The 27,966-nt window shown below is 50.8% G+C and overlaps 2 pseudogenes; both read right to left on the bottom strand.

Moving 5' to 3' along the window:
• On the bottom strand, positions 1–27,437 carry LOC136481751 (putative disease resistance protein RGA3; annotated as a pseudogene).
• On the bottom strand, positions 3,423–4,234 carry LOC136479671 (uncharacterized; annotated as a pseudogene).
• Positions 27,438–27,966: the final 529 nt, after the last annotated feature.

Here is a 27,966-nt window from a genome sequence, read left to right as displayed (position 1 = left end):
GGCCCTTGATCAGGTCCCTTAGTCATATATCCTCACACTAGGAATGTGAGAGACAAGGTGCCAATCAGGCTCCACTCCTTGCTCGTAACGCGTAGCAAAACCAGGGGAGCCCCTAATGTTTTTTTTTTGAAGAATCAGGAGGAGCCAGGGCTCCTACTGCAAATGCATTAATAAACAAAAGAGTGTAATTACAAACAATCCAGGAGAGGGTAGGGAGAAAAGAAAAGAATAAAGAGGATTAGGGGACAGCAAAAGAGTGGAAAAAAAATCCACAAGATTACAAATTGGAATTGATCCATGATTCTAGAGAAGGAGCAATTCTAGCTTTACATCTATGCAGAAGCAACAGAGTCTCTACTGTCAAATGCCTTTTGCAATCTTGCACCGAAGGATTCATGTTTCTGAAGATGACATCATTTCTTGTCATCCAAATTGCCCAGAAGAGGAGGATGAAGATGTCCAGGGAGAATTCAACCTTTAGTAGAGATTTCCACGCTAGAAAAATTTGGTGGATTGAGAGGTGATCAGCAAAGTGAAAATCCATCCAACTCCAACAGTCCTTGGCAAAAGGACAGTAGAAGAGCAGATGCATGACTGTTTCCTCTGTGGAGTTCTGACAAAGGACACACTGGTAATTATCTAGATGCATTCCTCTTCTTCTAATCATGTTTCTAGTGTTCAGCCTATCAATAAGAGCCAGCCAGAAAAAAAAATTTGTGCTTCCCTTACAAGAGGTTTTCCACAACCATCTAAAAATTGGTTCAACCTGTGAGTGTTTTATAAGCTTTGGAGGAAGAAAACTGAGCAGAGCCCCAAATGTAAACCCAATTGTCATTCATTTCATTGAGGGCTATTGTTGAGAATTCCAGCTGAAATTCTTGAAGTTGATTATAAGCCTCTATTGACAATGGCAGGTTGAAAAGGTCATGAAGAGTAGCAGTACCATGTGCCTTGCTTAAACTTATCAATTTGTTTTTTGCAAAGGAGTACAATTCTGGAAATTGAAGCTTTCTTATTTGACTGTTCCAAATATCATCCCAAAGTAAACAAGTTTGCCCATTATATATCACCACACTGGCCATTCCTTTATATTTATCAAGCAATTTCAAGACATCCCTCCACCAGAAGGACCTTTTTGGGACAATTGCATTTGGCAGCGTTCCATTTTCTGTAATGCTTGTCCCAAACTAATTCCACCCAAGGTAAATTACACTTGTTGAAGAACTTGTGTAAATGTTTCAGTAGCAGTGCCTCATTGTGAGTTTGCAGATTAAGAACACCCAAGCCTCCTTCTTTAGGAATGCAGACTAGAGGCCAAGGTGCCTTTGTCATCTTTTTGACATTTGCCTCTGCCCCTCTCCATAGGCAATGCCTCCTATACTTGTCGATTTGTTTTATTACTGTTTTGGGCAGAGCAATTGTGCACATAGTATAAGTTGGCAATGCAGTTAGAACCAAATTTGTGAGCTCAAGTTTGCCAGCTTGACTGAGGAAAGGGGAGATATAATTGAGTCTTCTTTCATATTTGCTCATTAGTGGGAGGAAGTCATCCACTCTTGGCCTAGTTAAGCCTAGAGGTAGGACCAAATAAGATCCAGTCTGGCATCCAAAGGTCCTTGTAAGATGACTTAGCTTTTCAGAACTCAGATAAATGGGGACCATCATAGATTTTGAGAAATTGATCCTCAGGCCAGTTGAGTCACTAAAGGATTGTAGAACACCTTTTAGGAAGAAGAGTTGTGCAACTGAACCTTCCAGAACAATCAAAGTATCATCTGCATATTGGATGATGGGGAAATCCAAACTTGGTGCTGGGATTGGTAATTTGAGGAGATCATGCTGAACTGCTTTATTTAGGATGGATTGTAGCAAATCAGTAGCAAGAACAAATAGCAAGGGAGAGAGAGGGTCCCCTTGTCTGACACCCCTTCTGCAGTGAATTTTTTTTCCAGAGACACCATTTAGCAAGACTGATGAGGTACCAGAACTAAGGATGGAATCAATCCATGATCTCCATTTTGAGCCAAAGCCTTTATGATCCAAAACATCCAGGATTACCTTGTGTTCTATCTGGTCAAAGGCCTTTTCAAAATCAAGTTTCAAGACCACAATTTCTTTTTTGGAGTGATGGCACATGTGAAGATATTCAAAAGACCAGGCAAGACAATCCTGGATGGTTCTTGTCTTGATGAAGCCATACTGATTTCTATGCACCAGTTGAAGAATAATAGCCTGAAGTCTATTTTCTATAAGCTTTGTGATCAGTTTGATGGAACAATTCAGCCAAGAAATTGGTTTGAAATCACCAACTTGTTGGGCACCATCAATTTTGAGGATGAGGGTGATATAAGAATCATTTATGCTTTGAAGATTTACTGCATTGTCTTGGAAGGCAAAACATAGTGCATATAAATCTTCCTTAATGAAGTGCTAGCATCTCTTGATAAACTCATTATTAAATCCATCTGGGTCAGGAGCTTTGTCATTGGGCAGATTTCTTACCACTGCATCAATTTCTTCTGTGGTGAAAGGTTCTTCAAGCCAGGACAACTCTGAGTTACTTTCCAAGAAATAGCTGAGATTAAAAGCCATAGTGGTAAAATCAAAATGTCCCAATCTTTCTTTGAAAGCATCCCAGAGAATGATTTCTTTTTCTGCATGGCTGTGGGCTGTTTCTCCATTGTTTTTTGTAGCTGTGCTATTAAGTTATTCCTATGTTTGATAGTTGAGTTTAGTTCCAGCATCCCCATCCTTGACCCATCTGACTTTGTGTTATGTGGCCAGTTGGGATGGAGATGAGAGGGCGACGGTCGCGACGGCGGCTGACGTGCTACAGTACCCGTGGTGCTACAGTACCGCGGGTACTGTTCACAGTGGCGGCGGTTAGGGCTGCAAGGGCGCTGGGGGAGGCCAGCCGCGGGGCTTCGCCCACGGCCGGCAAGAGAGAAGAGATTTCCTTCTAATCTCTTACTTGATTATAGATTGATACATCTCCTCTCATTATATTGAGAGGTCTGACTTGGTTCCTAAGCAAGCGACTAATTAACCCTAATGGGCTAAGGCCCAATAGGCCCTTGACTCCTCTAACACTACACCCCACCTGGACATGCAGCTCGTCCTCGAGCTGCAATCTAACGATGACACTAACGATGCCTCCACTAGACACAAACTTAACACCTAAAAATAAGCCTTTGACATCTCGGCTTATTTTATTGACCTGAAAAAGACTACGACTCTTTATTTTTGACTCCTGAAGATACGACGGGCACCCTCCGCTTGCTGGACCAGCACGTGTGTAGCCACCTGGATCTCATGGAGACCATCGGAACGAGAGGGGTGCACAGGTATGGCCACCTAGAATTAGTGGCAACAGCAACCAGCGGAGACGTGCTCGTGGCGGACGGTGGCGGACTGCGATGGCGCTAGGCAGTACGTCCCCGCCGGTGACAAGGAGGGAAGCTGCTCCCATATCGCCGGTGCCGCAGAGTTGGAGTTCGCCGCCCACGAAAAAAACACCATGCTTGCGCCTGAAGACAACAGCAGGTCGGCGCGGTTGCTGGTGGCCATCCGACCAGGCGAGGTCGACCGACCATGCTAGGTTACGCTCCCCTATGCTGAGGCCGACCACCGCCAAGGTCGCCTCGTGCATAGGTGAGCGCATCTTCTGCAGCCGCCGGCGCGCTAGGAGGCCACGCGCCGTAGCCTGCAGCCGCACCGCCGCAAACACCTTGCAGGCACTTGCCCGCGCAATCGCCTTCCTCTCCGTGAGCTGCAAGGCTGCTGCTGTAGGGACGACTGGCCGCCGCCGCTTGAAGATGGGGTGTTGTCGTCCCTGCCGGCGCGCTAGGAGGCAATACGCCACCGCCTGCAGCTGCGTCGCCGATGCCTGGATGTCATCCACGCCCCCGTAGAAGACGCCATCGCTGTCCTGCTGTGGCGGCACGGGGCTGGGGGCGGTGAACGACGGGATCAATGAAGGAGAGGTGGAAGACGATGGGCTGGCATCGGTGGGCATCCCGTAGGGGTACGAGATCGGCAGCATCTGCTGGGAAAACGGCAGGAACGGCTGGGTCGGCATCGGCGGATGGAGGTACTGGAGGATGGACTGCATCGTCAGCCGCATCTCCGCCATGCCATTGCTGAGATCGACGATGGCCGCCGTCGTTTGCTCGGGCGTGAGGATGACCCGCGGGGCAGCCGGCGCGCCCATCGGCAGCGACGACGTCGGCACCATCGCCGACGTGGAGGAGAACGCAGGTGGCGGCGCGGTGGTGGGGGCAGGCAGCAACGCCGACGAAGACGCTGGTGGCCGCGGGTGGACATGATCGAACCAGAGATCTCTGATACCAGATGTTATGTGGCCAGTTGGGATGGAGATGAGAGGGCGAGGGTTGCGACGGCGGCTGACGTGCTACAGTACCCGTGGCGCTACAGTACGTGGGTACTGTTCACAGCGGCGGCGGTTAGGGCTGCAAGGGCGCTGGGGGAGACCGGCCGCGGGGCTTCGCCCACGGCCGGCAAGAGAGAAGGGATTTCCTTCTAATCTCTTGCTTGATTATAGATTGATACATCTCCTCTCATTATATTGAGAGGTCTGACTTGGTTCCTAAGCAAGCGACTAATTAACCCTAATGGGCTAAGGCCCAATAGGCCCTTGACTCCTCTAACACTTTGCCCCTTTGTTTCCAATATACTCTTTGCTGTTCTAAAAGATGACTTAACTTCTCATTGAGTGTTTCCTTGAAATTCCACTCCATTACTGTTAGATCTCTGCATTCTTCTATGATTTCTATGAAGGATAAGATAATCTTGACATTATTTAGTGTTCTCTTGAGACTTGAGAGATTTTGCTGCCAACTTCTAAGAACTTTCCTCAGATTTTTGAATTTGGCAGTGATTGTTCTTGCCTTATCAGCCTGGCTGCTAACTGCCTCCCAACCTTGCTGTGCAGTTGTTATGAAAGAAGGTTGCTGTAGCCAATAATTCTCAAACCTGAAGATTTGGCTCTTTGGGATAGATGCTGAGATGGATATGTTGTATGGCCAATGATCAGAGGTCTGCATCACTAAAGTACTGACAGAAGTTTCTGGTTAGAAAGTGGTCCAGGAACTTGAAGTGAAAAACCAGTCTAGTCTCTCCATTAGAGGTGACGGCTGTTTATTTGTCCAGGTGAATTTTCTACCATACAGAGGCAGCTCTATGAGTCCAAGCGAGCTTATAGCATCATTAAAGAGTAACATCTCATTCACATCTCCTGGCTTATTCCTGTTTTCAGGCTTTCTTAGTAAGTTGAAGTCTCCTATAACAAGCCGATTTACTACAACCACTGCTGTGTAATGTTTGAACCATTGAATGAAGCTTCTTTTTCCCTCATGAGTGCAGGGCCCATAGACATTTGTTAAGAACCAGTAGTCACTGTTATGTTAGGCAGTGAGTTTGACAGTTATGGCAAAGTTATTCTGAAAAACCAGCTGGCCACTAAATGTAGAGCTTTTCCAACCAATGATAAGCCCACCTGATGCACCATTAGATGGCAAAATTTCAAAGGAATCAAAGCCCGGGGGACTGAACTTTCTGAGGAATTGAGCATCACAGATTTGTCTCTTTGTTTCATGGAAGCAAAAAACATCGCAGCCAGCTTCAATTAAGGTATTCTTAATTGTATTCCATTTTTCATCTGAATTAATACCTCTGACATTCCAACAAAGGACTTTCCAAAATCTGTGGTTCTGATTATTCATGGCTAATAAATTTGAGAGCAATCGACAAGCAACTTATGTAACCGTGAGAAAGAACTAGAAAGATCACAAACATCATGGAGCTTGAACTTAGGCCAGTCTCAATGGGGATTTCATAGAGTTTCATGGGCATTAAATATGCTGACATGGCACTGTCTTGATGAAGAGAGAGAAGATAAAAGTTTCATGGGAGTAGAGAGAGTTTCATGGGGATGAAACTCTTCTGCACTGTTTCCAAAATATGGGTGTGTTGGAAACTGGGAGATGAAACCCCCACTGAGACTGGCCTTAGAGGTAACAAACAAGAGTGCCAGGTACTTGGACATAGCCCACTTCAGACCAGAACCAGATAGAACAGACAAAGTTTGACACAGACCAGAACCACTTAACAGCTACCGAGAATAGACCTAACCAAGTTCTTAAGATAATCTGCACACACATTCAGTGGCGGAGCGTGACCCAATATTAAGGGGGGGGGGGCTAATTCAATGCTAAACACTACAGTATTGTCTACTCCTACGTCTCTTGCTCTCTGCTGCCCCTTCCCAGATACTACTAGGCTTTACCTACTTTAATCTTCATCAGCATGCTACTACTAGTCCTTCGTGATTTTGCGAAGGCAAGCAGGGGCCGGAGCCCAGTTTCGCCTCTACTGAGCTCCGTCCCTGCACACATTGCCAAGCAAGCAAAGAAAAAAGAAAGGCAAACTGCCCATAACTCAAAAGTGCAATGCCAATCTTCATCTTCGAGCTGCACAATCATCCTCATTTCTTCATTTCCATTGCTGTTGCAGCACCCTCTGAAGCCTCAGGGTTGGCACCATCTTCATCTTGAAAGTTAGGATCATCACCCCTGGACTTCTTGTTCTTCTTCGCTTCCTTCTTCGCAGTGGTCTTCTTGATTCTTTTCTTCAGCTGACTTAGAGTTTCCTCTTCATCTTGATCATCAGAAATTACTTTGCTAGGCTTGACGTTTTCCTTCAGGATCTTCTTACTGACAAATTTCTTCTTCTTCTGATTCAAGGCTTCTATAGAAAGGAGGCCCTCATCAATCTGACAGAGGTTGTGACCCAGCTTCTTGATCATAACCTGTGAGAGCTCAGGTGGATCAGAGTTGCAGGCCAAGCATTTTTTGCTGGTGCAGCAGTCAGCCTTGAAACCCTTGTTTACTTCTTTGAGTCTAGGGCTCCTTTTAACTTCACTTTCAACTAATGGTGGGTTCCTCTTCTTTTGTTTCCCAGCAGGCAAATTTTCAGTTGCAGGCAAGTTCTCAGCTGACTGTGTACTTTCATTGATAGATTATGACAACAACAGTGGTGGACCGAACTCAGAATTGATGCAGGATAGGGACAACTTGTTCTGTGGGCCTTTGTCTGGGATTCTGATAGAGGAAGTTTTTAGGCTCTTATTGAAGAAAGCCCAAGCTTCAGATTCTATGAAACTTTTGGCCCACTTATAGTTTGCTGGTGAAAGCAGCAAAGAAGTGAAGAAGGGGGCCCACTGAGCTGCAACTTTTACATTTTTTCTAGGGATATTCTCCAAAGCTGCCAACCAGGCTTCATTGCAACTGTCCATAGAGCTATTCTTCTTATGGAGGAGGATGGGATCCACTGAGGTTTCATTTCTCAGCAGCACTGCTCCAATTTGCATAACATGATTCTCTGCATTTTCTATTGTCTGTTCTTCATTTTCATCATCCTCTGAATCTTGCTCATTCTCATTAAGCAGCATATGATAGGGTATTTCTTCATAACTATCATCAATTACAGGTTCAATTGACAGATTGACATGAGGAATATGGACTTCTTCATTAACTTGCTGTTGAACTGGCTCTGCAGGGAGACCATTTAGGTTAAAACCATGGTTCTGTGCTGCCAACTGGATGACCTCTTCATCAGCTTCCTGCATGAGGTTATTAAGTTCCAGAAAGCCTTCATTCATAGCATCAGGAGCAGCTGCGGGATTAATGATAGCTTCCTGCATATCCATGTTGTTGGCTGCCAGAGGGCAGCTTGGCCAACAGGCCGCTTGGATTGTATTGCAAAAAATGACTTAGATACAAGAAGATGCTAACCACTGCATATATAAGTAAGTGGTGTACCTACTCCTTAGCATATTCTAACTGCATAAAGCAGATGTTATGATTCCTACTTGGTTGCCAAGGCACCATGATCAACTTGGTTGCCAAGAAACCTGAAACCTTACATGACAGTGAATAGTAAATAGCTATAGTAGGTAAATAAAAAACATCAACACTAGGTTAACTACTGACAATTCTCCCCTTTAGCCTTGTGGTCCTTGGAAGTGATCTGCTTGAGCCCAATTCTTCCCCTCATCTCTTCAAATTTTGATCTTCCAAGAGACTTGGTTAGAATGTCAGCCAGCTGATCAGTGGTGGATATGTGATCAGCCCTGATACTTCCATCTTCCAAGCAGTTTCTGATGAAGTGATACTTGATCCTGATGTGCTTACTGCGCTCATGAAAGACTGGATTCTTAGCTAGAGCAAGTGCAGACCTGCTATCAACTTTCAGTTCAACCACTTCCACATTCCTTCCAAGGAGGTCTGCCAGCAGCCTAGATAGCCAAATTGCTTGTTTTGCAGTTGTGGTAGTGGCAATGTACTCAGCTTCACAACTAGATAGAGCCACCACCTTCTGCTTCACTGACTGCCAGCACACAAGATTGCTTCCCAGGAAGAACAAGGAGCCACTAGTGCTCTTGCTGGTGTCAATGTCTCCAGCCAAGTCACTGTCGCAGTACCCAACAAACCTTGCTCTCCCTGGAGCCTTAGTGTAGTGCAGACCAAGCTCCAGAGTACCAGCCACATATCTCAAGATGCGCTTGATGGCTGCTTGGTGTTCTGCAGTCGGCCTCTCCATGAATCGACTGACAAAGCCTACTGAGAAGGCTAAGTCAGGTCTTGTGTGGACCAAGTAGCGCAAGCTGCCCACCAATCTTCTGTATTGGGTAGGATCAACCTCTGCAGCTGCGCTCTGCCTGCTCAACCTTAGCCGCTCCTCCATTGGTGTATGGGCGGGGTTGCAGGCATCCATACTTCCCAGCTCAAGGATCCTCTTGGCATAATGGGTTTGCCTCAGAGTGATCCCAGCTGAATCTTGGTGTACTTCGACCCCCAGGTAGAAGGACAGGAGGCCGAGGTCGCTCATGTCGAAGACCTTCTTCATCTGAGCCTTGAAACCTTCTATGGCTTGAGCGCTGGCACCGGTGATGATCAAGTCATCAACATAGACGCCAATCAGCAGCAGCTCCTCCCCTGTTCCTCGCCTGTACATTGCGGCTTCATGGTCGCTTTGCTGGAAACCCATCTCCTTGAGGGTGGCATCCAGCTTGGCGTTCCAAGCTCGCGGAGCCTGCCGTAGGCCATACAAAGCCTTGCGCAGATGGTACACCATCTTCTCCTTCCCGGCGACGGTGAAGCCAGGCGGCTGCTTTACGTATACCTCCTCCTTGAGGTCGCCGTTAAGGAAAGCAGATTTGACGTCCATATGGTGAACGCGCCATCCTTCTTGGGCCGCCAGCGCGAGGACTCGGACGGATTCCATGCGCGCCATGGGAGCAAACGCGTCGTCGAAGTCGATCCCTTCCTGCTGGACGAAGCCCCGCGCCACCAAGCGCGCCTTGTACTTGGTCACCGTGCCCCGCTCGTCCTTCTTGAGCTTGTAGACCCACTTCAGAGTGATGGGCCGATGACCGGGAGGAAGCTCCACAAGCTCCCAAGTGCAGTTCTGCTCAACTGCCTTGATCTCCTGCTCCATGGCGGCCTGCCAGGCAGGATCGCCTTTAGCCTCCGTGAAGTTGGCCGGCTCGCCGGCGTGCGTGAGGTGAAGCTCGGCGAAGAGACGTGAAGCCGGCAGCGGTGTGGGTGCGTCCCCGATGATGTTGGGCATGGTACGGTACCGCAGCTGCTCGCCGTTGTAGGAAGCATCAAGGCGATCGTCGTCGTCCTCGAGCGGTGACACGAACTCAACTGGGTCCGCCTGCTCGGTCTCTGCTGCTGGTGAAGCAGAGGAGGCTGGTGAAGCAGAGGAGGCTTGTGGATCGTGCTCCCCTGGAGCTGGTGACGGCGCGCGCGGCGGAGCTCCGTCTGTGTCGACTCCCCAGAACTGGATGTCGAAGTCGCTGGAGGCGGAAGCAGACGTCCCGGCACGCGAATTGGACCAATCCCAGCCGCGCCCTTCATCAAACACCACGTCGCGGCTCACCTTAACGCGTCCCGTCGCCGGATCGAGGACCCGGTAGGCCTTGGCGCCCTCGGCGTAGCCGATGAAGACCCCAGCCTTGCCGCGGTCGTCGAGCTTGCGCAGCTGCCTGAGCTCCCTTGTGTAGGCGACGCAGCCGAATGTACGCAGGTAGCTCACCGCCGGCGCTCGTCCATGCCAGGCTTCATAGGGGGTCTTGCCTTGCAAGCTTCTTGTCGGCGCGCGGTTGAGCAGATGCACCGCCGTCATCACCGCCTCCCCCTAGAATTTTGCCGGCATGGACCTCTGCTTCAGGAGTGCGCGCACGGTCGCCACGACCGTCTGATTGCGCCGCTCCACAACACCGTTTTGCTGCGGTGAGTGTGGTGCAGAGTAGTGCCGCTTGACTCCTTCGGCGGCGAAGTACTGCGCCAGCTCGCCGACAATGAACTCTCCTCCATTGTCGGTCCGCAGTACCTTGAGCTCACGGGCGGTCTCCTTCTCTGCTTCGGCCTTCACCCGCTTCACGGCATCCGCAGCAGCATCCTTGGTCGGCAGAAGCACCGCCCAAATGAAGCGGGTGGCGTCGTCCATCATCAGCAAGAAGTAGCGGCGCCCTCCTGGTGTCGCCGGTGTCACCGGCCCGCACAAGTCGCCATGGACGAGATCCAGGGGCGCCTGCGCGCGGTACTGCGCCTGCTGCGGAAACGGCTTGCGGCGGAGCTTGGTGGTGACGCAGGTGTCGCAGACTTGCTCCGCATGCTTGATCACCGGCATCCCCCTCACCATCTCCTTCTTGCCGAGCTAGTGCAGCGCCTCGAAGCTGAGATGCCCGTAGCGCTCATGCCACCTCCATGACTCGTCCTCCTTCCCGGCGGCAAGACATACCGGCTGCGCGGCCTCCAAGTGCAGGATGTACAGTCGACTGGGCCCGCGATGTACCTTAGCGAGAAGACGACCACGCCGGTCCTAGATGCGGAGCACTCCATGATCAATCTCCACCCTGGAGCCTCCTTCGTCGAGCTGCCCCAAACTCATAATCGAGTTCCGGAGCGCTGGGATGTAGAAGACGCCATGGAGGACGCGCTGCTCTCCGTTCTTGGCCTGGAAGACGATGGAGCCGGTCCCCTTGATTTCCACTCGAGACGAGTCGCCGAAACGCACCGTGCCGCGCGCCGTGGTGTCGAGCTCGGCGAAGAGCTCCCGGCGGCCGGTCATGTGATGCGTGGCCCCGCTGTCGAGGTACCATCCGTCGAGCGCCTCCTCGTTGGCGCTGGTGTTGAGGAAGACACGCGCGCGCGGCTCGTTGATGTCAAGGGAGACCGTGGCCTTGGAGCAGACGGCTTCGTCCTTCTTGTCGAGCTCGAGGAAGCCTTGGGCGAAAAATAGAGCACCATCATCGTCCTCTGCTTCTGTGACGTGCGCAGCACCGCCACGCCCTCCACCGCGCCGTCCACCTCGATCACCTCCAACGCGGTTGCCTCCTCCGCGTTGGTTGCCACCGCCGCCGCCGCGGTCACCACCACCACGGCGCGGCTGGCGACAGTCGCGCGCCCAGTGGCCGCGATCACCACAGTTGAGGCAGGTGTCATCGTTTACCCCGCGATCGTCGCCACCGCCTCTGTCTCCTCCGCCGCGATTTCCCTTCCCGCGCTGCTTCTTGCCGCCGCGTGGACGACGTCGCGGTTCCTTGCCCGACGCGGAAGCGGCAGCCTCCTCCTTCTCCTTGGCACGCCACTGCTCCCTCGTCAGCAGCAGTCCACCGATGGCGGCCGGTTCCGCGTCCAACGCCTCCATGTCGTCCACCGTCTTCAAGCGCCCAGACACCTCCTCGATGGTGAGGTCCTGGAAGTCCAGAAGCGTCTCGATGGCGATCCGGAGCTGAGCGTACTTCGGCGGCACGGCGCGCAGGAGCCTCTCCACCGCGCGCTCTTCATCGATGTCGTTGTCGCCGTGGAGAAGAAGCTGCTGCTTCAGGGCCATCAAGCGAAGGGTGAAGTCCTCGATCTGCTCACCCGGACGGAAGGCGAGCTTCTCCCAGTCGCTGCGGAGTCGCTGGAGCGTGGCGCGGCGGCGCACCCGATCGACTCCGATCCGCGCGGCGGCGATGGAGTCCCAGGCCTCCTTGGCCGATCCCTTCTCGGACAGCGGCATCTGCATCTCCTGTGGCACGGCGGCGATGATCGCCTCCACCGTGCGCCTGTCCTCATGGTATGGCAGGTCTTGGTACTCGATCGCATCCCAGAGTTGCCGCGCCTGGAGCTTCAGCTTCATGATCGAGGCCCACTCATGATAATTTGTCTTGGTGAGCATCGGCCAGGTGGAACTTGCGCCAGAGTCCTTGTACACGGTCTGGATCACTGGCGAGCGGCCCCTGGCCTGTCCGCGGCGGCGATCCTGATCCCGATCGGGCGACCGCGTCTGCCTGCGCTCGCGCTCCGGACTCCTCTGCGGAAACGGGCGGCAATCGCGCGGCGGATCCTCCTCCACCAACTCTCGATGCAGAGCCGCGGCCGTGGCGGCCGCGTTCCGAGCTGCTGCTGCTGCGGCCTGCGCGGCCTGCTGCGCCTGCGCGGCTGCGGCCTCTGCCGCGGCCAGACGCTGCGCCCGCTGCTCGGCGGCGGCGGCGGCTGCTGCTGCTCTCTCTGCGGATGTGGCCATGCTTTTCCCTATCTCTCAACCGGCTCTAGATACCAGTTGTTGGCTGCCAGAGGGCAGCTTGGCCAACAGGCCGCTTGGATTGTATTGCAAAAAATGACTTAGATACAAGAAGATGCTAACCACTGCATATATAAGCAAGTGGTGTACCTACTCCTTAGCATATTCTAACTGCATAAAGCAGATGCTATGATTCCTACTTGGTTGCCAAGGCACCATGATCAACTTGGTTGCCAAGGAACCTGAAACCTTACATGACAGTGAATAGTAAATAGCTATAGTAGGTAAATGAAAAACATCACACTAGGCTAACTACTGACACATGTTTGGGAGACCAACATTCAAATCAATTCCCATGTTATTTTGAGCAAGAAGTGGCTGCTGATCTTGGGGGCTGGCCACTGATCCTAGGGTACATTCTGAACATTTTGTGCTGCTAAAAAATCCCACTGAGCATTGGGATTAACCTCTTCAACTTCAACTTCTTGATTATCAGCAATTGCTAGGTCATCAGCCTCTCTAGCCTGAGCTTGATTGTTAGCAGCATTACCCTGTCCAAACTGAAACTGTTGGTTGTTTTGTTGCCCCCCATCAACAGGTCCTGCACCAGGTTGCCCCAAACCAAAGAAGTCAAAGGGAGCAAGATGATCCAGGTGTTGTGGAGCAGGGTCTTCAGGTGGAGGACCACCTCCAACAAAGTCATGACTCACTATCTCACACTGGACTGTCCATGAATCTAAATCATTTCCCACTCCATCAGAGTAAACAATCCGTTGTGGTATGCTTTGCAGATCAGCAACCCTAGCTCTGACAAGCAACCTAGTGAGACGCCTCCTATTGTTTACCCAATTATCAACTATGCCAAAAGAACATATTGCATCCTGAATGTAATCTATGCCAAATCTCTGAGCAAGAAACAGGCACCCCAACCTGAAGACCCTGCTAGGCCGCCCGGCTTGCTGGCGAAACCAAGAAGAGTAGGGAGAGAGGGCTGCCGGTCCATTGTTTGCATCCAAAGGTCATTTGCCTTTTGAATTAGCAGCCTTGAGACATGTTGCCGCCACATGTCCCCAGCCAAGGCAGGCAAAGCATTTAATGGCGCTGTTACAGCTGCTCCTTGAATGGGTTGAAGCCAGGCATCTAGAGCACCGAGCTTGGTTAATGCCAGGATTAATGGACTGCTCACGAACCAAGGAAGAACTTTCAAACACAGCTGGCTGCAGACGTTCAAACGTAGAAACTTTTGGGAAGATGATTCTGTCCAACACAGACTTTCTGAATGGTTGCTTGTGAACCCCATTGCCTAACGTGATCGAACTGGAAGAGTGCTTGGATCCACCATTGCCTAGTGGGATGGAATTAGCACTAGACAGGGGTGGGCACTTGACCGCATCCGCGGAAGAAAAGCCAGGACGAGAATGAGCAGAGCGCAGAGAAGAATTGCTAACAGATGACCAAGAGGCAGCTTCTTCTTTACTGAAGGCAAGAAACTCACTTCACCAATTCGGACCACCACCTCCCCAAAGGTGAAAAAAGATCTTATGGGTATAACACTCATAGGAAATCGGACGTCGGACAAAGAAGCCCACTTGCTGATGGCTAACAAAGAACTTGAAAACCCGGGGGGAGAGCTGGGAGACACGAAAATGATTAGCCACACCACCAATGGTGGCCTGAATCAACAGACCAACTGACTCATCCAAGAGGCGGAACTTACATCGCCCAAAAGAGGCCACAAGAGCGAAAGAGCTACCAGAGAGCTCTGAGCAAGAAACACGCACCCCAAATCCATGCCAAATCTCAGACTGTACCCAGAGACCGGGCTCAAAGGAGAGACCACGGAGATCCATGGAGCAAAGCCAGGGAGGGCGAAGAGAAGGGGGGATCAAACCTTCACAGGCGGCAGCGGTCACCACTCACCAGCTTAGATTGTGCTGGCAGTGATCATCAGCTTAGATTGCGGCTCGCCGTCGAGCACCTTGAGGGCAATCCTTCCAGTATTAGTCCCCGTTCCTCCAGGAGTGACCAGCCACCACCTTGAGAAACCAGCACAGTCAACTCCGGTGAGAAGGAGTTGATTCAACACCCTTGGCCTGAGTTGAATCAACGCCCGAAGCCAGCGCCTCGGGTCAGTGGCAGCGAAGCCGCCATGTCGAGGGAGATCAGCAACAGAGCTCGGTGGATGCCGTACCGTCGGAAAGACGGACAGCAGAGGGCGTTCAGAATCAGGAGCGGACAGACGCCGCGGCCAAGGGGGCCGCCGACGGGCGGGTGGGCGAGGGGCACGCAGGCACAGAAGCGGCAGAGCGGTGGGAAGCAGTTCGCCGCGGCCACGGGGGCCGCCGGCGGGCGGGCGGGCAAGGGGCACGCGGGCTCAGGAGCGTCCTACAGCTGCTCACTCCGCTGAAGGAGGGTTGGATGCTAGCGCAACACACAGGGTGCAATCGACTGATCACTCAATCTGATTGTATGGGGGAGCCTCTAATGTACAGTAAGGCGTTTTATGGATTGGGGCAGGAACTGAAGGGCAGGACAATGCTGGATCCAAAGTTGCCGAAGTGCCGAGAGTTGTCCAATCCACTCCGGCAGCACAGTCAGTTCACCACATAGTGCCAGGTTGAGGTGCTAGCTCCAGGGAGCTGAGGTGCTGTATCACGTCAGGCAGCTGCTTCAGATTGTCCCAGCGAAAATGCTCAGCGAGACGAGGGACGTAAGTTGCTTTGTCGACTGTGGGAGATCGTCAATTAATGGGGTCACAAAGACCATCAGCCTTCGCAAAGAGCGCAGTTCGCCAAGCCAGTCAGGCAGCATGCCAAGGGCCTGGCATTCCATTTTCTCCAACTGCTGCAGGGATGTTAGGTTTCGAAGGATCTCAGGCAATTCTGTCATGTCATTGCAGTACTCAATGTGCAAGGTCTCCAGTTCAGTGCAGTGCTGCAGGTACTCCCAGCTAGATGATGATCCTGTCAGTCGTAGTTTCTTGAGACGAAGGGCTACTGAATGCACGTTGCTGGATGACGAGGATTCATCGGCAGATGGAGGAAGCCGCCGATGGGAGAAGCTACATGGGGATAGCAGCTGCTCATTGCTGTCTTCAAAAGACAACGTCCCCAATGAAGGTGGGAAGTAGGGCTTCACATTCAATTTTGGGCAGCCTGTTACACAGCTCAGACAGGACAGGGAAACAGCATTGTGCTCCAAATTCTTCCTCCTGAATTTCAAAACCACTTGTCGTAGTCCGCAGCTCCTCTAAATTAGCCATTCTGAGCTGGTTCAGTGACTTCAGCGAACCAAACACCAAAAGTCCTCGGATATACTTCAAGTTTGGAAATCCTTCTAGTGTCATGTTTGTTGGAGAAAGGAACTGGCATAGGCTGGTTTGCTTTATCATTTACCTGCACAACAAGAAGAATCATTTTGATTCATCATCCAATGCGGCAAACAGGGGCTTCTATAACCGCAGATTTTCAAGTAATTAATTTGCGATGGCGGTTCAAGAGCATTAAGCACACCCTGGTCTTGTTCCACATCTGATCCTAACTCTTCCTCGGTTTGACTTGAAGACCAACCCAACTCCAAACTCCATATATTCTTCTGCTTCAACATGGCCTTTTCTGCCTCACTTGGATCCTTTAGGTCTTTAAGGTTGCTAATTTCCACATGACCACCTATCAAATCAAGATTTTCAAGCCCTGAGATCCTTGCATCATCTTCACCACACCCAACAGCAAACCGGCCTATTTGTCTTAGACGAGTCAGCTGTCTAAACCCTGATGGCATGCATTGTAGTTTGCTGCAACCTGCTAGATTCAAATCCTCAAGATTTCTTAAGTTAGTTATACCTTTAGGCAACTCCACCAGCTCCTTGCAATTATGAAGGTCTATATGCTCTAGAGTACCAATTGAAGCAACCCATTGGGGTAGCACAGTCATTTGGTTTCAGATAGGTCAAGAGTATGCAGGATACGATAGGCAAATGTGTTTGGTAGATCTCGGAGAACCCGACAACCATGTAAGCTGACTGTCTGTAAGTTGCTTAACTCCCCATTGAAATCTAACAATAGTTGTTGCAAAGATGAACATCCAATTATATGAAGAACCCTTAGGTTTCCCAATCTGCCCACAGAGCTTGGTATCTCTCTGAGCTTTTCACAATAATTTAGTTGCAAGGACTGAAGATCTCGGCAGTTACCAATGGACTGAGGCAAAGTCTTGAGATCAGTAATAATATTGCACTCTAGGGTTTGTAGCTTCTTAAATTTGCCAATAGACTCAGGTAATGTCACAAAACCTTTGCAACTAATAAGATGAAGTAGGGCTTCACATGCACTTTCGGGCAGCCTGTAATGCTATGCTAAATTCAGACAGGACAGGAAAACAGTATTGTGCTTCTGATTCTTCCCCCTGAATTTCAAAACTGCTTGTCGTAGTCCAGAGCTCCTCTAAGTTGGCCATTTTGACCAGAGAGAGGGACTCTAGCAAAGGAAACTCCAGAAGTCCTCGTATATACTTCAAGTTAGGAAATTCTTCTAGTGTCATTCTTGTTAGAGAAAGGAACTGACATAAACTAGCCTGCCTGAACACTATACTGATAGACAATAGCCTAACAGGCTTAGATTCCTTGAATGAGTTTACAGAAGAGATTACATATAAAAAGAGAGGAGGAGGGTGACCCAAAGGGCCAGCCGAGTCCCAAGAGGCCAGCCGAACCCCAAGGGGCCAGCTGGGCATTAACTCAGTACAGCTAGCTAGGAGATTAAAGCTAGGAGATTACACAAGTAACTAGGTGATTAAAAGTAAATAGCAATTAATTCTAACACCCCCACGCAGTCAGATTGTCGGTGGAGCGAACGTTTAGACTGGAGCGAAAATCCATGAAGACAGAGGAAGGGAGCCCCTTGGTGAAGACATCGGCGAATTGCGACGTGGTGGGCACATGAAGAACCCGGACTGCACCCATGGCGACACGTTCACGGACGAAGTGAAGGTCGATTTCCACGTGCTTGGTGCGCTGATGTTGAACGGGGTTGGTGGAGAGGTAGCAGGCGCTGACATTGTCGCAGTAGATGAGGCATGCGGAGTCCAGGGGATGGTGAAGTTCCAGGAGCAGTTGCCGCAGCCAAGTGGCTTCAGCGACGCCATTGGCAACAGCCCGGTACTCTACCTCGGCGCTGGACCGGGAGACAGTGGGATGCCGCTTGGAGGACCAGGAGACCAGGCTGCCTCCGAGGAAGACGGCGTAGCCAGAGGTGGAGCGGCGGGTGTCCGGGCAGCCGGCCCAATCAGCGTCGGTGTAGACACGGAGCTGTGTTGGGGCTATTCGGGGAATGACCAGACCATGGCTGAGGGTGCCCTGAAGATAGCGAAGGATCCGCTTGGCAGCGACAAGGTGAGTTTCCCACGGATTATGCATATGAAGGCACACTTGTTGGACGGCATAGGCAATGTCGGGCCTGGTGAAGGTGAGGTACTGGAGGGCACCCACAAGGCTGCGATAAGCAGTGGGATCAGCAACAGACGGGCCGGCATCAGCTGGTACCTTTGCACAAGTGTCAACTGGAGTGGAGCAAGGCTTGCAGTCACTCATGCTATGGCGAGCAAGTATGTCCAGAGTGTACTGACGCTGTGAAAGGAGAACATAATCCCTGTGGCGCTGAACTGCAATGCCAAGGAAGTGATGTAGGGGTCCAAGATCTTTCATGGCGAACTCCTTTTTCAGAGCAGCAATGACACGGTGAAGGAGTTGCTGAGATGAAGTCGTAAGGACAATGTCATCCACATATAAGAGCAAGTAGACTGTCTCGGTGCCACTACTGAATATGAAGAGAGATGTGTCTGACTTGGCTTCAGTGAACCCCAGAGAGATCAGAAAGGAGGCAAAGCGGCTGTACCAGGCCCGCGGGGCTTGCTTCAAGCCGTAGAGGGATTTGTTGAGTCTACAGACATGATCTGGAAGTGCAGGATCAGCGAACCCAGTAGGCTGAGAGCAGTATACTGTTTCTGAAAGAGTCCCGTGGAGGAAAACGTTCTTCACGTCAAGTTGATGAATCGGCCAATCCCTGGAGTGTGCCACCGTGATGACTGTCCGAACAATGGCTGGCTTGACAACCGGGCTGAAAGTTTCATCATAATCAACACCGGGCGTTGAGTGAATCCCCGAAGTACCCAACGAGCCTTGTATCTCTCCAATGAGCCATCGGCATGGAACTTGTGTTTGAAAATCCATTTTCCAGTAACAACATTGGCCTTGGTGGGGCGGGGGACGAGGTCCCAGGTGTGGTTGTCCTGAAGAGCCGCATATTCATCTTCCATGGCCTGGCGCCAATGAGGATCAGCAAGGGCATCTCGACAGGACCACGGTAGGGGAGACAAAGCCTCGGTATGCAAGGCGAGGCGAGGCTGCCGGTAGCCTATTTTTCCACGGGTCGCCATGCCGTGGGAGTTGGCGACCGGCGGAATGGAAACAGCACCAGCAGGAACCGGAGGATCGCTCTTGACATAGCGAGGTGGAGAGGGGACCATGCTGGAACGTCGAGGAGGCGCTCCTGCCAGGCGCTCGAGTGGCGGGGCAGGAGCAGGAGCACGCCTGCTGTAGACATGAATAATGGGCGGCTTCTGAGGCGCAATCACCGGGGGGAGCGCGCCGGCTGTAGACGTGGACGATGGGTGGAGCCGGCGCCTGTATAGGGGCGCCTGTACAAGGGGCGCCTGTACAGAGGATGCCGGGGACCCCCGAGACACAGCCGGTGGTGCCGGGGTGGAGGGCGCTGGCAGTACCGGGGCCCTGGACACCGGCGTGCCTGCGCGTGCCAGAGATGGTGCCAGAGGCACCAACTGGAAGGGGGCAGCAGCGCCGGGTGTACCTGCAGGAAGGGGAGACACTGGAATGGTGTCATCGTCAGTTAGAAAATCAAGTTCCTGCTGAGGAGGGGATGGCCGGCTGAGGGAAAAAGGAAACGTTGTTTCGTCGAAAACAATGTGGCGAGAAATGATGACGCGGTTGGTGTTGAGGTCGAGGCACCGATAGCCCTTGTGATCCGGTGAATAACCAAGGAAAGCACAGAGGGTGGAGCGGGGGGCAAGCTTGTGAGGAGTGGTGGCAAAAAGGTTGGGGTAGCATGTGCACCCAAAGGCACGAAGATCATGATAGGAGGGGAGGGTGCCATGGAGGGTGAAAAAGGGGGTGCTCATGTTTAGAGTTTTGGTGGGAAGGCGATTGATGAGATAGGTGGTAGTGGCTAGAGCATCAGCCCAGTAAGAGGGGGCATGGAAGCTTGGAAGAGGAGGGTGCGTGTGATGTTATTGACGGTGCGGATCATGCGCTCGGCTTTCCCGTTTTGCTGGGAAGTATAGGGGCACGACATGCAGAGAGTGATGCCGTGAGCAAGAAAGAAAGCACGAGAGGCGAAGTTGTCAAACTCGCGACCGTTGTCACATTGGACTGATTTAATGGTGCAGCCGAATTGGGTAGACACATGAGCGAAGAAATTAGAAATCGTGGGGAATGTATCGGACTTAGCGCGAAGGGGAAAAGCCTAGAGGAAATGAGAGCAATCATCAATAATAACTAAATAATATTTGAAACCAGAGACACTAACAACAGGAGATGTCCACAGGTCACAATGGATTAAATCAAAATTCTTGGCTGCTCTAGATAGCGAAATAGAAAAAGGGAGACGAATATGACGCCCAAGCTGACAAGCGTGGCAAAGGGAGTCATCTTCAGGCTTGCTGCAGACAATGGAGGAGGACTGCGCAAGGGACTAAAGAGTGGCCTTGCCGGGGTGACCGAGGCGCCTGTGCCAGGTAGTTGGTGAAGGAGTGGCGACAAGGGCGCAGGAGCCAATGGTGGATGAAGGGATCTGAAGAGTGTAGAGAGGCCCCGTGCTGTTACATCGGAGGAGGGTGTTCCGGGTATGGAGATCCTTCACAGAAACACCAAGAGGGTCAAACTCGACAGAAACACAATTGTCAGTAGTGAATTTTCGAACCGAAAGGAGATTTCTGATAATGTCGGGAGCTACAAGGACATTGTCGAGGCGAAAAGGGTCTAGGAAGGACAGAATAGCCGGTGCCAATAACAGGGAGGGTGGCCCCATTGCCTGCGACAATGGAGGAGGGAAAGGAAGAGAATGGTGTAGCAGTGACCATACCAGGGTTGGCGGTGATGTGGGAGGAGGCGCCCGAGTCGATCACCCAATCCGAGAAACTCAGAGGTGGGGTGAGGGAGACGGTGCTGAAGGCGCTAGTGAGACCCTCGGGCGTCCAGGGCGCCCAAGCAGGAGGTGCCTGAGGGGGCTACGGGTAATAGGACCCGAAAGCCGATGGTGGAGCGAAGTATGCCGGTGGCACACCGGCCACCAGAGCCTGCTGCAGAGGTGCAGGCTGGACTGCGCGTGGTGGAGGGCCACGAGCGCCGCCGGCGGTGGACCCTGGCCACATGTGGATAGAGCCGGTCCAGGGGTTGAGCAGCGAGGGCCACTGTGGTGTGGCTGGTGTAGTCCCGCCCTGTGTACTGCTATGGGAGCTGCCAGAGCCGCGCCCGCCGTGGCGGCGTCGGCCGCGGTTGCCACTGGATTGCTATCCAGCAGCAGCATGATGTCCAGCAACAGCCTGATGGCCAGCAGTGGCTTGATGATGGCGTGGAGGCGCAGGCGAGGATGAAGTGGGCAGCCTGATGGAGGGCGCGGCGACGAGAGCCGAAGGAGAGGTAGAGGGCGTCCCCATGTTGAGCTCGGCCAAACGGAGGTCAGCACGAACATCGACGAAGGACGGGAATGGCCTCTGGCGGGTGACGAGCTGGGACATGAACTGAAAACATTCATTGAGACCCCATAGAACGTTCAGCACCCGAGTTCGGTCCTGGATGGGCTCGTCGAGGTCGGCGAGGGCATCCACCATGCTCTTCATTTTGCGGCAGTAGTCATCAATGGAGAGGGCACCTTGGCAGAGAGTGCGAAACTCGGCGTCGAGGAGCATGGCGCGGGACTCGCGATTGTTGAGGAACTGCTGTTCAATCCCGAGCCATGTTGTCCGGGTGGTGAGGCTGTCGTGCTCATGGATGACGTCTAGGAGGTCGGCGGAGATGGTGTTGAAAAGCCAAGAGAGGACGACGCAGTCCATGCGTGACCACGTCGGATCGTAGGGGCGGGAGTCGTCGCTGAGGACGTGATCCTTCAAGGCGAAACGACCGAGGATGAGGAGGACATAGCCGCGCAACTTGGAGTAGTTGGAGGATTGAAGATCAAGAATGATAGGGATGAGGTTCTTGATGTTCTGGACGGCAGCAGCTTGAGTGTGGAGGTGGGCGATGGCCGCTGCTTTAGAGGAGGCGGAGTGGACGTCGTCATCCTCAGGATCGGCGTCGTCGTCCGGATGCTCGGGGCGGAGGCGACCCCGGAGGGCCGCGGCCTGCTGCTCCAGGGTATCTGCCTGCGCGCGCTTTTTGTCAAGAGCAGCAGCAGCGGTGCGGACACGCTCCTGGGCGGCGGCGGCGGACTTGAGAAGGGCAGCTTCTTCCTCGAGCTGCTGGCTGGGCTCTGTGTTGGTGGAGCGCAGAGAGGAGGCATCATCCTCCAGGCGCTTGGTAGCAGAGAGGGCTTCGTCGCGGAGCTTGGTCGCGGTAGCCATGGCGGAGGAGCTGGAGGTGGCCATGGGCGCGCACAGCAGCCTGGGGTGGGTGGAGTGGGAGCGGAAGCAGAAGGATCGATGGTTTAGTCTGATACCATGATAGACAATAGCCTAACAGGCTTAGATTTCTTGAATGAGTTTATAGAAGAGATTACATATAAAAAGAGAGGAGGAGGATGACCCAAAGGGCCAGCCGAGTCCCAAGAGGCCAGCCGAACCCCAAGGGGCCAGCTGGGCATTAACTCAGCACAGCTAGCTAGGAGATTAAAGCTAGGAGATTACACAAGTAACTAGGTGATTAAAAGTAAATAGGAATTAATTCTAACATATACGAGCAAAGAAGGAAGAATCATTTAGTTCGTCATCCAACATGGCAACTTGGAACCTCTGTAACCACAGACTTTCAAGTTCTTAATTTGTGACGGTGGTTCAAGGGCATTAAGCACAGCCTGATCTTGTTCCACATCTGATACTATCTCTTCTTCAGTTTGATTGGAAGACCAGGTCAACTCCAAACTCCATATATTCTTCCGCTTCAACATGGCCTTTTCTGCCTCACTTGGATCCTTTAGGTGTTTAAGGTTGGTAATTTCCATACGTCCACTTACCATATCAAGGTTTTCAAGCTCTGAGATTCTTGCATCATCTCCACCACACCCAACAGTAAAGAGGCTGAATAGCATTTTGATCAACAGTAATCAATGCTTGGCCACTAGATGATGTGGAACCTCTGAAAAATATATCTGCAGGCTTATCCTTTCGGCCAAAAACAGGTTGTTGTGGAACAGCTGATCAGTGCAAAGCTTGTTCGCTGCCAAGAACTCGAAGGCCTCTTCATCTAGAGGCGAGGTGGTGTCGCGTGAGGACGAACTATCATCATAAGACAGATCAACAAGGTCCATTGGGATATCTGGTCCAAAAGCTCTGAGAAAGCGCATAGAGGAGCCTGAATGGTCAACATCAATAAGATCTTGAGGGAGGACCGTGTGACGCAGGACAATCACTTGTTGTTCGATTTCTGGGGGCTCTTGCAACTATTCTTTGGAGGAAGGGGTGCAGACTCCGGCACCTCAGCGACTCCGGCGTGAGAAATCAGAGATCAGTTTGGGGATTTGTTTCGGCATCCAAACTAATCTGGGCCGAGCCTTGGTAAGACACTTCCTTTGAATGTGCCCGTAATTGTGGCAGGCTAGACATCTAACTTCATTTCTGCAATCAGAGCGCAAGTACCCAACTGCCAAGCAACGACTGCAGCCTATCAAAGAGTTTGAATTCGAATGCAACTTGGAAGCCTCCGAAGAATTCGCCGCTTGCACGGGATCGTAGACGCGGACAGGGAGCGAAGAACTGTCGTGAAGAACACGGCGCTCGAGATGGAAATCAAAATTAACACCGATGAAAACACTGGGAGCCAAACAATGAATGGGCGAGGGAAGGGCACAACATAGAGATCCAAACTTGATCATCCTAGGGGTGATCTGAGGACACCCCCAGGGGATTTAGCCATGATCTTGGGAGGACGCTGAATCAACATTTTAGCAAAAGTGACATATTTATTGGTGGCCTTTTTGAGAGATCTCTTAGTGCGCTTGGCGAGGACTTTAGACCATTCTCTTTCCTGCTCTTCTTCCCAGAGGCGCTTCTCTTTCTCCCAATTGGGAGTACCATTACTCCAAAGATGGAAATAAATGTCAAACTGAGAAGTGATCACCCGTCGGAGGCGATAGACATGAAAACCAACTTGTTTGCAGGAGACAGAGAAGCGAAAGTGATTGGTACTTAAAAATTGCATGTGAAAACCCGAAGCACGGCCACCCAAACAAGATTGGTGGGCCAAAGAAACTGAATCTTCAGTCAAGCGAAACAGGAAATGACGGAAGGTAGCCAGGAGGAAGAAAGATCCATTGGCCCAGGGAGAAGGATGGTGTACCAGGCTGCCAAAACGACGATCAACCTCCTCGTCAAAGGCACGCCCGTGGGAGAAATCCAGGCGAGCCGCCAGATCAGAGGAGGACCCCATGTCACCACGGCGGGGCTGGTGATCTTGTTGGCAAAGATCAGAAACACAACCCAGATAGCCAAAGATGCACAGTTTACCTCACAGGCATTTTGTCAAACACCTCCTGTGCGCTTATCGATGTCGAGGTCGAGGTTGAGTCGCGTATTAGAGTGGTGATGGTGGTGGGTGCTGATGGGCTGTTCGCGGCACCGCACCGCCGCCTCCTTCGTCCCGCCCTCGTCGGGCTATTCACGGCACCGCTGCGCCGCCTCCTTTGTCACGCCCACGTCGGGCAGCCAGCGGAGCTGCGCCTCCGCCTCCTCCGTCGACCTCGCTTGAAGCCGCCGAGCCGCCGAGGGGGAGGGTCAGTCGGCCAGACACAGTCGCCGGAGGGGTGCTGCAGAAGGGGCGCCGCCACCGCTGCCTGGCTGCCGGTGGCCGGCTCCTTTGCTGGCCGTTTTCCTGCAGACTAGCTCATGTAGCTAGGTAGCAGCCAAAGTACCCAAATGGCCACTAACAAGCTGACTTGCCGACGTCGATCGTGCAGTTGCGCGAGCACACCCTGATCTTGTTCCACATCTGATACTATCTCTTCTTCAGTTTGACTTGACGACCAGGTCAACTCCAAACTCCATATATTCTTCCGCTTCAACATGGCCTTTTCTGCCTCACTTGGATCCTTCAGGTATTTAAGGTTGGTTATTTCCATACGTCCACTTATCATATCAAGATTTTCAAGCTCTGAGATTCTTGCATCATCTCTACCACACCCAACAGCAAACAGGGCCAGATCTCTTAAGAGAGTCAGCTGGCCAAATCCTGATAGCATGCATTGTAGTTTGCTGCAACCCACTAGATTCAAAACCTCAAGATTTTTCGAGTTAGCTATACCTTTAGGCAACTCCACCAGCTCCTTGCAATTATGAAGGTCTATATGCTCTAGAGTACCAATCGATGTAACCCATTGGGGAAGCGGAAGCACAGTAACTTTGGTTTCAGAAAGGTGGAGAGTACGAAGCATCGGGCAGGCAAATGTGCTTGGTAGGTCTTGGAGACCCCAACAACCATGTAAGTTGACTGTCTGTAAGTTGCTTAACTCAACATTGAATTCTGAAGGAAGTTGCAAAGATGAACATCTGAGTATATGAAGCACCCTTCGGTTCCCCAGTCTACCCATGGAGATCGGTATGTCTCTAAGCTTTCCACAGTAATTTAGTTGTAAGAACTGAAGATCTTGACAATCACCAATGGACTCAGGTAAACTCTCAAGATCAGTAATATCATTCAGCTCTAGAGTTCTTAACTTCTTAAGCTTGCCAATAGACTTAGGTAACACAACAAAACCTTTGCAACTAATAAAATGGAGTGACTGCAAGTTCCAACAGCATGATATAGCCTCTGGAAGTTCCGTGCATGTAAGTTGATGCATTTCAAGATATCTAAGATGTTCTAACTTCAGTATGAATTGTGGAAATAGAGTATCAACTGCATAGTCTAAAACAACACTGCGGATATAGCAAATCTCATGGTTATCAAATGACGGGTTACCTCCAGAGACATATACAGCACAGACTTTGTCAAATAGGCCCCCCTCAACCTTCTCACTGCAAGACATCAAAGACAAATATCTGCATTTTTGTGACCAGTTATGTGTAGTCATGTTCTTTGGTAGAGATGCCATCACTTCATACTGTAAAATATAACGAGTAAGATCATGAATCAGGTCATGCATCTCGCATACTACACTTTTTTCAGGCCAAGTTTCAACCGGACTTTGAAGAAATCCAGCTTTCATAAGAGCATCAAAGTATTCATTTCCAATATCATGTGCCAGCTGTTCATTCTTCAGCTTGATGAATCCATGGGCAATCCTTTGTTCAATCAAGTAGTCTTTATTGATTTTGTAGCCTTTGGGGAATATGGAGCAAAATGTGAAGCACTCCTTTAGATGATCTTTCAAGTAAATATAGCTCAGTGTCAAGGATGCAAACACTCTGCCTTCTATAATCTCTTCTTCCCATAGATTATTCTCTCTTATGGCTCGCCAAGTATTTATTGTTCTGTTTTCATGGAGAACAGATCCAAGAGTTTTTATTGCTAGTGGCACCCCACCACATTTCTTCACGATATTTTTTCCAACTTGAATATAAGAAGAATCCAAATCTTGTTCCACCCAACCACAACTGTTTAGAAAGAAGCTCCAGCTCTCATCCTCTAAGAAGAACGGCAATTTGAATACATCCTCTGATTCCACAGCTTCCGCAACACTTTGGTTGCGAGTAGTTAGAAGAATCTTGCTTCCATAGGCACCATTATTTAGGAGAACCATGAAATTTTCCCATTCTTGCCTATCCTCATGCCAAGCATCATCCAAGACAAGAAGAAACTTCTTTCCGCTCAATTTGTTTGAAATTGCATGGAGCATTTGATCTTGGGCATGGACACCAGAGTTTTGCTCAACGACAGCTTCAAATAGCTTCCCAATGAGTTTATCCTTGCAAATTTCTTGCAATACATGGACCCAGAATATTGTATTTGTGAAGTGCTCCTTTATCTTGTCATCATGGCAGATATGTTGGGCTAAAGTAGTCTTGCCAGAACCACCAAGCCCAACAATAGAAACTATATGATTACATTCTCCTTTGTTAGGTTGTACAAGCTTAGATATGATTTTGCCCTTCACAGGATCCCTTGATGGTATTTTTAAGTCTTCAACATAACTCAACAAAGACTGATCTGATGTTTCCTTGTTTCTGCTTTGAACTGGTTGATCCACTTGTAAATCGTGTAGTGTATTTTCCTTCACAATTGTATCAAATGTCACCTTGATTTCATCGATCTTATGGGCCACCTTGTGTGGGAACACAAGCAACTCCGGTTTTGCTGAAAAGTTGTCAGTTATAGCAGGCTTATCATGGTCACTATTTACCTTGTGTTTCTCATCTTCAATGTAGACATCATCAAGTAAATCATAAATCTCATTAGCAAGACTTCTCAATTTCATCACCCCTCCACCAGATACTTCATGGTCTATTGTTCTGCCACGAACCACAGACAGCCAGCTCATAATCTTTGTATGTATATCCTGGAGCTCGGAGAGGTCCTTTTTTAAACCAATTATGGAAGCAAACTCACTGGATATCAGTGAACCTAGCCTGTTTCCTGCAACCGTCAACAGTCCAGATGCTAAAGCACCCTCAATTCCAGCCATATTTGGAAGGCACCTGCTCCAAACCCCTGTGGATGAAGTTGCAAAATGAATGGTTATACGTGTTTTGCCACCTCAAACTAATATGGTTGATGTGCTAATACAAGCAATATTATTTTTGTTGGCCCACAGGATCACCGGCTCAGGTGAGTAAACCACTCACTAGTCTTGCCGAGCATCCGCTAGTGTTGCCGAGCACCCACTAGCTAAGCCGACCACGAACAAGCGTTGTCCGTCCCCACACACTATGGCTAGAGATTGAAGAAGGAGAACATAGCATACACACACAGTACAAGACACCAGCGTTGGCCGAAGCCCTGTACGGGAGATGGCAAATCTGAACTCTCTTTACTGAGTTGTCGTGTATGTCTATTTATACAACTCTATTCATCTAGTCCTAGTATAGCGCACATGCTATAACAGTAACTAGATAACACAGCAGGACTGACTTCTCCGCCTGTCCCTACATGTGGCTACAGTGCGTCAGGTGAGCCATTCGGCGCCTGCCTCTGTCAGCGGCTACAGTACCACA

Source organism: Miscanthus floridulus, chromosome 9 (genome assembly GCF_019320115.1).
Source record: "Miscanthus floridulus cultivar M001 chromosome 9, ASM1932011v1, whole genome shotgun sequence".
NCBI lineage: Eukaryota > Viridiplantae > Streptophyta > Magnoliopsida > Poales > Poaceae > Miscanthus > Miscanthus floridulus.
Note: the sequence above shows the minus strand (reverse complement) of the source record. Positions and strands in the feature narration are given on the sequence as shown.